This window comes from Clupea harengus, chromosome 16 (genome assembly GCF_900700415.2).
Source record: "Clupea harengus chromosome 16, Ch_v2.0.2, whole genome shotgun sequence".
Taxonomy (NCBI): domain Eukaryota; kingdom Metazoa; phylum Chordata; class Actinopteri; order Clupeiformes; family Clupeidae; genus Clupea; species Clupea harengus.
In genome coordinates this window covers 24,310,577-24,322,719 of record NC_045167.1, presented here as the reverse complement: position 1 = coordinate 24,322,719, position 12,143 = coordinate 24,310,577, and the positions used below count along the sequence as shown (strand labels likewise).

Genomic DNA, 12,143 nt, shown 5'->3' with positions numbered 1-12,143 from the left:
ATAATAATAATAATAATAATAATATTTGATGTGTTTTAATGGGTCTCTCCTGGTTAAATAAAGGTTATAATAATAATAATAATATTTGATGTGTTTTAATGGTGTAATTGTGTTATGAAATCAGTCAATGGTTTAATAGAGGAGTGTTATACCTATTCTCATTTCCTCTCCTCTCTCTTCTCCTCACTCTCGTCTCCCCTCCTCTCTCTTATACTCTCCTCCTCTTCTCTTCTCCTCTCGTCTCGTCTCCTCTCCCCTCCTCTTGTCTCTCTTCTCCTCTACTCTCCTCTCCTCCTCTGCTCTCTCTTCTCCTCTCGTCTCCTCTCCTCTCCTCTCCCCTCTTCTCTCTCTTCTCCTCCCTCCTCTCCTCTGTCTCTCCTCTTCTCCTCTCCTCACCTCTCCTCTCCTCTCCGCTTCTCCTCACCTCTCCTCTCTGTCTCTCTGTCACTATTCTATTCCTATGATGTTTTCTCCTCTTTCTTCTTCATTAGGACTCTGATTGATGCCCATATTTCTTGTGATTTGGTAAATAACTGTGCGTGACAGTTTCATGGTGTGACGGACAGACGTGCCCACTGCTGTCGCTGAGCAAGGCAAAACAGTGGCCATGGTCTGGAAATGACGTGTTTATTTGTGTGTGTTTGTGAGCTTGTCTGTGTGTGTGTGCATGTGTAAAGAGTGTGTGTGTGTGTGTGAGTAAAGTGTGTGTGTGTGTTTGCGAGCTTGTGTGTATGCATGTGTGTGTGTGTATGTGTGTGTGGGTGGGTGTGTGTGCATGTGTAAAGTGTGTGTTTATGTGTGTGTGTGTGTGTGTATGCGCGTGCATGTGTAAAGTGTGTGTGTGTGTGTGTGTTTCTGTGTTTGTCTGTGTCTGTGTCTGTCTCTGTGTGTGTGTGGGTCTGTGTTTGTGTGTGTGTGTGTGTGTGTGTCTCTGTCTCCACCTCACTCTCCCACAGATGTCATTACTGCTCCATCTCAGCAGTACACACCCCTTTGTCTTCATCAGCACATTTCCATCAGAATGGGATGGAGGGATGAGAGGGAGAAAGAGAGAGAGAGAGGCAGAGAGAGAAAAGAGGAGAGGAATGTTAAAAGCATCGAAAGAAGAGTATGTCTACTTTCTGTTGGGTGTGCCCCTGTGTGTTGCTCCTGATGCAGAGATGGGCATGAGAGGAGAGAGGGGGATGAGAGGAGAGAGGGATGAGAGAGAGGGGAAGAGGAGAGAGGGATGAGAGGAAAGAGGGGAAGAGGAGAGAGGGATGAGAGGAGAGAGGGGAAAGGCTGCTCCTTATAGAGAGGTGGATGAGAGGAGAGAGGGGAATGAGAGGAGAGAGGGATGAGAGGGGAAAGGCACAGGGAGAGAGAGATAGAAAGAGTGGGGAAATAGCAGGACTGGACAAGAGAGAGAGAGAAAGTTTGTATATTTATGTTGTGTGCCAGAGAGAGAAAGAGAGGGAGAATAATAAAAGTGAAAGAGGGGACATCTCCGCCCTCCCTCCCTCTCTCCCTCTCTCCCTCCCTCCGTCCCAGAGCCCTTAGGGCAGTGAGCCTCTCTCTTCTCTTCACTTCTCTTCTCTCTCCATCGACAGACTCATCTCCATACTCATAAATCATTCACGTCGCTCAGCACTACCACCCCACCCTTCTTTTTTATAACGCCACCGAAATGACAACAAGCCCCTGGCAGCGGCGTCCGCCCTCCTGTCATCGGATCGTGCTGGGCTGGGCTGGGCCGAGGAAGCGCCGGGCCTCGGAGGACCACTGGAGCCACGTCCCAGAATTCCCCCGACCCCGCCGCGTCCTCTCCCTCCTCTCTCCTCGTTCCTCCACTTATCTCCCGTGACCAGATAAGCCTCCGCCACGACAGCGGCAGTAGCGGGGGTGTAGCGGAGTGCTGTTATCTCCTCTCAGATTAAACTATAGGGCCGTAATGCAGTGCGCCTTTCATCAGAATCACTTAATGTCAGGAGGAGTGGGGTGGCAGGGGTGGGGGGGGACAATTAGGACACCGTCCTCCAAGGGTAAAAACAGGCAGCAAAAGAAACAAAGGGGTGAACTCGACATGCTAGTGGGCATTACGCTGTGTGTGTGTGTGTGTGTGTGTGTGTGTGTGTGAGTGTGAGTGTGAGTGTGAGTGTGTGTGTGTGTGTGTGTGAGTGTGTGTGTGTGTGTGTGTGTGTGTGTGTGTGTGTGTGTGTGTGTGTGTGTGTGTGTGTGTGTGTGCAACACACATGCTACTGGGCATTACTGTGGTCGGGTATGCCAGGTCTTCTAGAGAGGTAACATGCGACGGGGACACACACCACAGCATGGGCACGTCTCAAATGGATGAGCTCCATCAGACAAGATTGAACTGATGCCTCCTGTTTGATGACTGCCATACGGATCAAAGTCCTACAGATAAGGTCTACAGATAATCTCAGAGGAATGTGAAACTCACTCTCGCTCTCTATTGCTCTCGCTCTCTCTATTGCTCTCTCTATCGCTCTCTCTCTGGCGCTCTCTCTCTCTCACTCTCGCTCTCTATCGCTCTCTCTCTCTCTTCCTTATATTCGTATTCCACTTGTCTTCTTTGGAGGACAGAATCCACAAGATTACGGTAATACCACCCAAAACTCTATCCGTCCCCTTCTGGGCTAAGCGGTGGGTGTGTAAACCAGGGGCTCTCCGAGATTCCTCTCCCCCGCTGAGAAGCACCGGAGCTGGGCAGGTCTGAGAGGCACCCCCTGGCCCTCGTGTCGTCCTGGGTCAGTGGCTGGGGGATTACAACACACACTAACACACACACACACACACACACACACACGCTGTGCCTCACAACACACTCTCGCCTTTCTTCTCTCTCAAGTGGGAGGATAACAGGCTGTTGTTGAGTGACCATCCAAGTGAACACTTCTAACAAAAAAGTTCTTTGAAAGAACCAGAACCTTTTTAATCTACTTGGAACTCTATAATGTAAAAGTTCTTTGTAGAATGATTTGGTTTGTCAGCTCCAGGGGCTTTGAGCCGAACTTTTAATGGTTGCTTTTACGGGCACATGCCATTCATTCTGAGAGTTCTCCCAGCTTTAGTGCATTCAAACTTAAATCATAAGCCCTTCAAAATGTACACTAACAACAAAAGCCAGGGGCAACTCTGTAGCTGTTCAGCTTTGTGGCTTTGCTGGTTTCCTCCTGTGTCAGGATTATATGTTTAGACTCAGTTCAAACCCACCTATCTTTTAAAGCAGAATTCCCCCTTGTGGAATTCAAGCCGTTTGATGGTCAAGAGCGGCCAGTCGCGTGTGTGTGTGTGTGTGTGTGTAGAGTTCTCCGTCAGACAGCCCCTGAAAGGTTCCCCCAACCCCCAGCTGTTTTCACCAGGCGCACTGTAGCATGTCACGGCTAATCTGTATCCCCATACACTGACTTTAATTTGGACCCTGTCATCTTTCAAATTTCACGGATGCACCACGTAGCGGAATGGCAGTAATTGCTTTATGAACATGGTCTAGTGCAGGACTGGTTTCACAGGGACAGAGACGGGGTGTGTGCGTGCGTGCGCGCGCACGTGTGTGTGAGAGAGAGAGGGAGGGTTATTTTACAGACAGTCACACTCAGTCAGGCAAAACTATTGAAAAGAAGGAAAAAGAGCACAGACACCAGATATACAACTCCCTCCACACACACACACACACACACAAAGAGAGAGAGAGAGAGAGAGAGAGAGAGAGAGAGAGAGAGAGAGAGAGAGAGACTAAAGAGTCTAACTAAACTAATACTAAAACTACTGGGAAGTGGAAGTCACCTTTTCCGAAAGTGTTAAAAAAGTAACCATATTCCCAGGCGCTTAAAAAAGGGAAAGCTTAAAGCCATGTTAGAGAGGTCGGCTAAATCGTCTGACATGTCATTGAAGCCTGCTAATTTACAGTGGTACCAGGAACCCTGTGGCAGCGAGAGGAACTCAAACGTGTAGCTGCGAACAATGGAACCATTGTTTGAACTTGGTGCTTTAATTACCGAGAGGTCAACACCATGAGCTGGTTCGCACACGTGTCCCCAAGTGCATTAAGTGGCGGAAAAAAAATATCTAATTTTGTCATCCGTCCACGATGAGATTATTTGCACCGTCTGCCGGTTTGCCTCTGCTGCCGTCAAATGGTCTTAATTTGTCAGGTATTCTGACAGGCCTGATCCCAACACGAGTTTTCAGTAGATTAGGCCAACTACAAATCCACTTGGAGCTTTGGTCTAGAAGGAGCACGGAAAGATTGCGAATGTTGTTCCCTGTGCTAGATTTGCCGGAGGCTCGCTGCGGGGGCAGGTTTTGGGGCAGCGTTTAGTGAAAAGGAAGGGCGGAGGATCTTGTTTTTGTTATTCTCTTTTCTCTGGTTTGTTTGCTCGGTTCTGTACTCCGTCGCGGTGCTGTGAGTAAACCGATTCCAGTAGGCTTGGCCTTTTGTATTTCCTCTTAGAGTAGGAGGAGTGGAAGTTCCCTCCCTCTCCCTCGCCCTCGCTCTCGCTCACACTCTCCTTTCTCCACAGGGCAGATCAGACTCCATCTGAACCACTTCAGTCAGTTTGGGAGCTCTCGGGCACCTCCGTACAGTAACTTGCACGAACTGATCTTACAGGTGTGTGCATCCAGCGTGCCTTTTCGAACTGCACCTGTACAGTGTCATGTGATGAAAGTTCTTGGGCGTGGAAAAGTTCGCTTGGTTTGACCGTTGGATTTCTGCCCTAGTTCTATTCTCGCGTTTCCAGGATTATACGCTGTGATTTCTCGCCTTTTGACGCCCCAAAGGAATGTTGTTTTTCTCTTAAAACCACAAAGAGGACGAAGGGAGAATGATGTGAACTTTCTTATTCATCCACACCGACTTGGAAATTAATTATTGGTTGCTGTTTGCTTATCATTGGAGAGGGAAAAAAAGGTCTCCCACGTACGTCGCGCGAACGTAGAACTGTCTTCAGCGAAAGGTGAGTGAGAGCTACTTTCTGTTCTGTTCTGTTCGCCCTATTCCTGCTGTTTTAAACCTCTGATCTGAGACCTGGAATTGCTTTTGGAGTTTGTATGTCGCTCCGAATGTAGGCCACGCTATCTTGTTAGACTATCGGCCACCGATGGATGAGATTGTCGCCGGGGTTATCACTTGCGGTTGTTCCTCGTTACAGCTTCGCGGTCCGCCAGCACATGCTATCCACAGCATGTAGGCATACGGGAGTTCGTCGCTGTTTCATTCCCTCGTCCACCGTTTTCTTCTACCGGGCATTTTGTCGTATCAAATTCATTTTAGAACAGCTCTCTGGAGTAGAGGGAGCACCCGTTTGACACGCTGAGGCGAGGCGGACCACAGAGAGAACTGGAAGAGGTAACGTTACGATCTGGATGTTGTAACCAAGATGCAAGTTGCTGGCTCTGTGTGTTTCAAAAGTGACAGCGGGTGCAGTATGGTATTGCCTCGAAAATAATAGTAATGACTCGATGTTTGGTCCTAATGTATTTGAGGAAGCTATTCCCTTTATTCTATTGCTCGCTTCAGTGTAATGGGTTATGTATTTCCCCCCGCGGATTGATTGTCATTTAGACAGGGTTTGTCTGGAAGTCATTGACAGGTACGAAAATGGTCTCGGTGTTGCCGGGTTTCGGCCGAATACACACATGCTGTCGTGCATGTGAACAACCACAGCTGTCTGCGAGAGTGCGGCTTAATTGTTTACTTAGTGTGGTGTTGGACTGCTGCTTAAGGTGATGTCTGTCGGGCACAGTTGTTGCTGAACTTGGAGGGGCCGTGTCTGTCTGTGAAAGGGGTGTCCCCATGCCAAGGTGCGCCCCTTCTTTTCGCACATGATAAATTGCGCTGCACCCCAACGTTTAAATCTGTGCCCAAATCTCTTTCCAGAAGATGTGCACTTCTCTTTGCGCCTCAAATGAAAGAATGCCGCTGAACGCTGTCACACTGAAGACGTTGCAGCAAGCGGTGGACTCGGCGCCATCTGCCTTATCCCGTCTGGATTGGTCGCAGACTAATACCGGTTTGCCGCCGTGTCAAAACAACAGCTTAATAAAATGAATGTCACTCCAGAGACTCCTTAAGACATTAGCTGATTTGATAAAGCTCGTACGAAATCCAGCACGGACCTTATCCAGCCTCCGGAAAGGGGTCCGCTGAAGCAGTCAATCTGCCAGATGTCCACAGCTGGCGGAGTAGCATTTGGCTGCTAAAGTCTTTATTCACGAGCTTATTACTTGCAGCTGAGGGGCACTGGCCCCCCGGCCGTTTGTCATACACACACACACACACACACACACACAGGAACACACACACACACAGGAACACACACACACACACACACACACAGAAACACTGGTAGTATTAGCGGATAGACCCTAGCAGTGGTTTTGGGGAAGGACTGTTGTTGTTGTTTCATGGAGCCAAGCTCTTGTTTATTAGCACATGGATGTTTGTGGAAGCAGTGAGTTAAGCTGTTGTGAAAACTTTGTGCAGTGATCCTCTTGTCAACAGTTTAATCAGATGTGGTCGCCTCTTCAGAGTGTCTTGCCTCATAACATGGCATGGAGAATCCTTGTTGCCTAGCGATCTTTGAACGGACCTGTCCCTGCTCCGGGCCGAAGCCTTGCCGGATCTGGAACCATGTGTTATCAATCGCTTTCTTGTTGTTGTTGTATGTCTTTGAGCATCCGGTGGCTCTTTGGGAGAGGATGACTAAGTGGAGGGCGTCCCACGCTGGATGCCATAGCAGCGACTCTGAAACAGGAAGTTGGCCGTCCCCCCCTTGAGGTCAGAGGTCAGCATTCGAAAGCAGAGAGAGAGACACTTACCCCCCCCCCCCCCCCTCCTCTTCTCTCTTCCCTCTCTCTCTCTTTTCTTCAGACATCATGAGTGACGACTCTGTTTGTTTGTCTTTCAAGTGGAACATGCAGAAGCACACAGTGGGCTCATTCATGTTTTTCATGAGAACCCTGTGTGTGTGTGTGTGTGTGTGTGTGTGTGTGTGTGTGTGTGTGGTGTGCCCTTGTCCCTGGTACGATTTGCCGTGGTTTGCCTTAAGCACGTCCCAGTGTTTTGAGTGTAAAGTAAGTGGCCTTGTTTGTGTCCTGCAGACGCGCACACACACACACACACACACACACACACACACACACACACACACACACACACTCACACTCAAGACTTTAAACTGAGAGAGAAGCTGATTCATCAGCCCTTGGGGTGATTGACAGTCAGTCACCATAAAGAAATGACAATGAATCAGCTTCTCTCTCAGTTTAAAGTCTTGAGTGAGTGTGTGTGTGTGTGTGTGTGTGTGTGTGTGTGTGTGTGTGTGTGTGTGTGTGTGCGTTGTCACTCAGCTGTAGGGTGTATACGGAGGGAAACATATAACCTCCGGCTCATACCACTCCGTGGCACAACATCAAACAACTAAGTGATGGTTTTTATGTGTGTCTCACTAAAATACTGCCACGTCCTTAATACAAATCCTCAGATGGCAGTTGGCAGAACCACAACTGGCCCCAAACATTACACACAAAAGACAGGAGTGTGAATGTCCCCTTCTAACAGGCGACAGTGTTCTCCGCTGAGGTCGAAGGGGATCAGACATGAGCGGCATCCTTGGAATGGTTCACAGATATATGTTCTGCTTTGGCTACAGAGCCTTAGGGAGCGAAAATATTACAGATGACTATCGCCTGTGCTCTTAGTCAGGCACGCAGTGTGTGTGTGTGTGTGTGTGTGTGTGTGTGTGTGTGTGTGTGTGTGTGTGTGTGTGTGTGCAGGGTGGGGGGGTCGGGGTGATGGCACGCAGTAGACACAAGGCTATTAGACTGTCGTAAGCCGTCGTCACAATACTCTGAGATCAACAAGGTGCCGCTTTGAAGCCCAGGGTTATGAGGGGTGTCAGTAGTAGCTTTCTGTAAACACAGTGCTATGCTAGATTTATGCATGCGTGTGTGTGTGTGTGTGTGTGTGTGTGTGTGTGCAGGGTGGGGGGTCGGGGTGATGGTCTGTCCAAGTGTGTGTTTTTTTGTGAGTGTATGTGTGTGTGGGCGTGCTCTGTCTAGTTGGAAGGTATTGAGAGTGAGTGTGTGTGTGTGTGTGTGTGTGTGTGTGTGTGTGTGTGTGTGTGTGTGTGTGTGTGTGTGTGTGTGTGTGTGTATACTCAGGGTCACCGTCCAAGCTGTGTGTGTTGGACCTCCCAGGCAGGTCCATCTGTTGCGTGGATGGAGTCTCTCGCCTACGAGCAACTTCCTGTTAAATCCTCTCATGTTGCCACAACACAAGAGTTGGTCTCTGTGTCCGACTGTCTTACTCCTCTCACTGTCTCACTCCTCTTACTCCTCTCACTGTCTCACTCCTCTCACTGCCTCACTCCTCTCACTCCTCTCACTGCCTCACTCCTCTCACTCCTCTCACTGCCTCACTCCTCTCACTCCTCTCACTGACTCACTCCTCTCACTCCTCTCACTCCTCTCACTGCCTCACTCCTCTCACTCCTCTCACTGACTCACTCCTCTCACTCCTCTCACTGCCTCACTCCTCTCACTCCTCTCACTGCCTCACTCCTCTCACTCCTCTCACTGACTCACTCCTCTCACTCCTCTCACTCCTCTCACTCCTCTCACTGACTCACTCCTCTCACTGACTCACTCCTCTCACTCCTCTCACGCCTCTCACTGCCTCACTCCTCTCACTCCTCTCACTGACTCACTCCTCTCACTCCTCTCACTCCTCTCACTGCCTCACTCCTCTCACTCCTCTCACTGACTCACTCCTCTCACTCCTCTCACTCCTCTCACTGACTCACTCCTCTCACTGACTCACTCCTCCCACTGTCTCACTCCTCTCACTGTCCCACTGACTCACTCCTCTCACTGCCTCACTCCTCCCACTGTCTCACTCCTCTCACTGACTCACTCCTCCCACTGTCTCACTCCTCTCACTGTCCCACTGACTCACTCCTCTCACTCCTCTCACTCCTCTCACTCCTCTCACTGCCTCACTCCTCTCACTCCTCTCACTGTCTCACTCCTCCCACTGTCTCACTCCTCTCACTCCTCCCACTGTCTCACTCCTCTCACTGTCCCACTGACTCACTCCTCTCACTGACTCACTCCTCACTGTCCCTCTGTCTCACTGCCTCACCGTCCATCACTGTTGTTCTTTTCTATTCCTCTTCACAGTGGTTCGTTTTTTGTCTCTATGTATTTCAGTTCATGAGGAATAAGTATTGGGAGTGCGATGGACGTTTTCTGGATTGTTCCTCTCTTTTTTTTCTGTCTGTTTCTTCCCCCTATTTCCAAGAGGCAGGGGAGAGAGTGAGAGGATGTTGTGTATACAGTGTGTAGTGTACACACCCAACCCCAACGCTTGTACTGTAGAACATTATGGTCATGCCAATAAAGCTTCTTTTGAATTTGAATTTGACAGAGAAAGAGTGAAGAGAGAGGTAACAGAAAGAGAGAGAGAAAAAAGGGAGAGAATGAGACAGAGCAACAGAAAGAAAGTTAGAGAAAGAGATAGAAATGGAGAGACGAACATGAGCATGTCTTGGAAGATGAAGGTATTGGCAGCATGTTCATGTTCCTGTCTATTTTATATCCTGTCTTAGGCCATTCTGTTTTTTTTGTCTGTCTCTGTGTATTCCATTTGTCCTCCATTTGTCTTCCTCCTTCGCTCGCGCTGTCTCGTTTCTTCTCCTTCGCTCACGCTTTCTCGTTCTCCTTCGCTCGCGCTGTCTCGTTTCTTCTCCTTCGCTCACGCTTTCTCGTTCTCCTTCGCTCGCGCTGTCTCGTTTCTTCTCCTTCGCTCACGCTTTCTCGTTCTCCTTCGCTCGCGCTGTCTCGTTTCTTCTCCTTCGCTCACGCTTTCTCGTTCTCCTTCGCTCGCGCTGTCTCGTTTCTTCTCCTTCGCTCACGCTTTCTCGTTCTCCTTCGCTCGCGCTTTCTCGTTCTCCTCCTTCGCTCACGCTTTCTCGTTCTCCTTCGCTCGCGCTTTCTCGTTCTCCTCCTTCGCTCACGCTTTCTCGTTCTCCTTCGCTCGCGCTGTCTCGTTTCTTCTCCTTCGCTCACGCTTTCTCGTTCTCCTTCGCTCGCGCTGTCTCGTTTCTTCTCCTTCGCTCACGCTTTCTCGTTCTCCTTCGCTCGCGCTGTCTCGTTTCTTCTCCTCCGCTCGCGCTTGTATTCCTCCTCCATTTTGCCATGTAGGCATCTTGGACTGGAAAATGTCCTGCTTTTCCAACCCCACTGTCTCCCCTCTCCAACCCCACTGTCTCCCCTCTCCAACCCCACTGTCCCAAAGAGACAGAGAAGAGAGAGATAGAAATGGAGAGAAGAACACGAGAAAAAAAAAAAACATCTTGTCAGCCGGTCGAACCCCCCTTCCAAGCCATTCCGTTTCTAATGTACGAGCGTGCTGCCTAATAGCTTTCCACCAGCGCTGATTTCGCCCGTGTCATTCAGACAGACCGGTGCTGGCGTGCACACACACTCACACACTCGCACGCACGCACACGCACACGCACACGCACACGCACACGCACACGCACACACTCACTTGTGTCATTCAGACGGTCGGGTGGTGGCTCACACACGCACACACACACGCAGACACACACACACACACACACACACACACACACTTGTGTCATTCAGACGGTCGGGTGCTGGCGCACACACGCACACACACACGCAGACACACACGCACACGCACACACACTCACTCACACTTGTGTCATTCAGACGGTCGGGTGCTGGTGCACACACACACACACACACACACACACACACACACACACTTGTGTCATTCAGACGGTCGGGTGGTGGTGTGCTTGTGTTCACAGTGATGGAGTAGAGAACAAAGGCCATGGGGGCCAGAGGAGAATGGGCTGACATGACAATGGCGGAAACAACCTCAATTTTCTTTTTAAACGCCGTTCGTTCGCCGTGCCGTTCTTTTTCCTCTTCATCCCATTCTTTCCCCCTTCTCCGAATGTTCTCTCCCCCCGTCTTCCTCCTCCCTCGCTCCCAAGCCTGTCCTCCTTTCACGCGGGTTCTTTCTGGCGAACAAGGGCTAAGTTGGGGAAGAAATATGAAAAGCTCATCATTGTTTTAGCGGAAGAATGTTGAATGTCGTATTCTCTTGTCAAGCTTCTTTGTTTAACAGGCCTCCCTAATCAAATATGTCTGTGTGTTTGAGTGTCTACGTGGGAGAGTGTGTTAACGTGAATGTGTGTCATCAGAGTGTGTGTGTGTGTGTGTACGTGATGAGCGGTAGTTGGGGTGTGTGTGTGTGTGAGAGTGATGAGAGTGTGTTATCTCTTGCCTCAGCTTTGGCTTGTGAGGGATAAAGGTTGTGTTTACTGTGCAAACACTCCACCTCCCCGTCCTTGGCCAGGGAGTCCATGTATGGAGTGATTTTCTGCCCACCGCTTCTGCGTCTGCGTTCGGTTCCCTGGGAACTCCCAACCTGCACAGCCCCCGAGGTTCTCCTGGAACTAAGGACTCTCAGATTCCACTCTGCTTTCCCGGCAGGCCAAGAAGGAACAGAAAGAGAAAGTAAAGAAGAGAATGAACAGAAATAGAAAGTAAAGAAAGAGAAGGAACAGAAAGAGAAGGAACAGAAAGAGAAAGTAAAGAAGGGAAAGAAAGGGAAGGAACAGGAGGAGAAAGAAGAGAAGGAACAGAAAGAGAAGGAACCCAAAGAGTAGGGACCCAAAGAGAAGGAACATGAAGAGAAGGAACAGAAAGAGAAGGAACAGAAAGAGAAAGTAAAGAAAGAGAAAGAAGAGAAGAGAAGGGAAAGGGAAGGGTGAATGGAGAGAAGGGCAAGATAGAGAAGGGAAGGAGGGAAGTGAAAGAAAGGGAAGGGAATGGAGAGAAGGGAGGGAGGGAGGGAATGGTGAATGCCTGGTGTGAGTGGCAGTGTGCTGGTAGGAGGTGCTAATCACAGGCCTGTTGGGCTGTTGGGCTGCTGGGCGGCTAATTGACCATTATGGGCTTTCAAGGGTCATCAACGCATTCAGTGCCGTGTGACTCTGAGTCACTCCACATGCCCTAGTGCTGAGCAGCTCTCTCTCTCGTTCTCTCTTTTCTCTCTTTCTCTTTCACACTCTCTCTATCTATCCTGTGTGTGTGTGTGTGTG

The 12,143-nt window shown here is 49.6% G+C and overlaps 1 protein-coding gene and 1 pseudogene across 3 annotated transcripts in view; both read left to right on the top strand.

The window, feature by feature from the left end:
• Positions 1-1,170, top strand: part of LOC116224046 — an 11,403-nt pseudogene extending 10,233 nt beyond the window's left edge.
• A 3,317-nt stretch (positions 1,171-4,487) lies between these two features.
• Positions 4,488-12,143, top strand: part of plxnb2a.1 (plexin b2a, tandem duplicate 1) — a 161,666-nt gene continuing 154,010 nt past the window's right edge. For all 3 annotated transcript variants that reach the window (XM_031583282.2, XM_031583284.2, XM_031583283.2), the window contains exon 1: positions 4,488-4,958. The gene's annotated coding sequence lies outside the window, so the exon portion shown is untranslated. The remainder of the gene's footprint in view (positions 4,959-12,143) is intronic.